We start from the raw sequence: 298 nt of genomic DNA, 5'->3' as shown, positions 1-298 counted from the left end.
CACCGATGAGTCAGCTACAGCTCCATCTCATGCCCTGCTCTGGCTGGGCAGCGTCTGCCCTTGCCCCACTCCCTCCCTCACCATGGGGACCTTGTTCTGTCCCCCACCTGCCCACCCCCCAGACTTACCAGCCAGGGGAAGGGGAAGATGAGGGCGGAGGATACACCAGACCGGCACCCACAACTATAGCCCAGCCCAGACCGGCAAGCTCAGCGGACAAACAGGTAAGAGATGGGGATAAGGGGATCGCTGGGACTAGGGGGTCAGTATCCACATCTCCAGGAGGCCTGAAATGCCT

At 61.4% G+C, this 298-nt stretch overlaps 1 protein-coding gene across 4 annotated transcripts in view; it reads left to right on the top strand.

Annotated features, from left to right (window-relative positions):
- Window positions 1–298, top strand: part of AGO2 (argonaute 2, RISC catalytic component) — a 95,851-nt gene that overhangs the window by 58,526 nt on the left and 37,027 nt on the right. The window lies entirely within an intron of this gene.

This window comes from Gavialis gangeticus, unplaced genomic scaffold (assembly GCF_001723915.1).
Source record: "Gavialis gangeticus isolate Ggan-Ray unplaced genomic scaffold, GavGan_comp1, whole genome shotgun sequence".
Lineage (NCBI taxonomy): Eukaryota > Metazoa > Chordata > Crocodylia > Gavialidae > Gavialis > Gavialis gangeticus.
The sequence above is the reverse complement of the archived record's forward strand: the minus strand, read 5'-3'. Positions and strand labels throughout refer to the sequence as shown.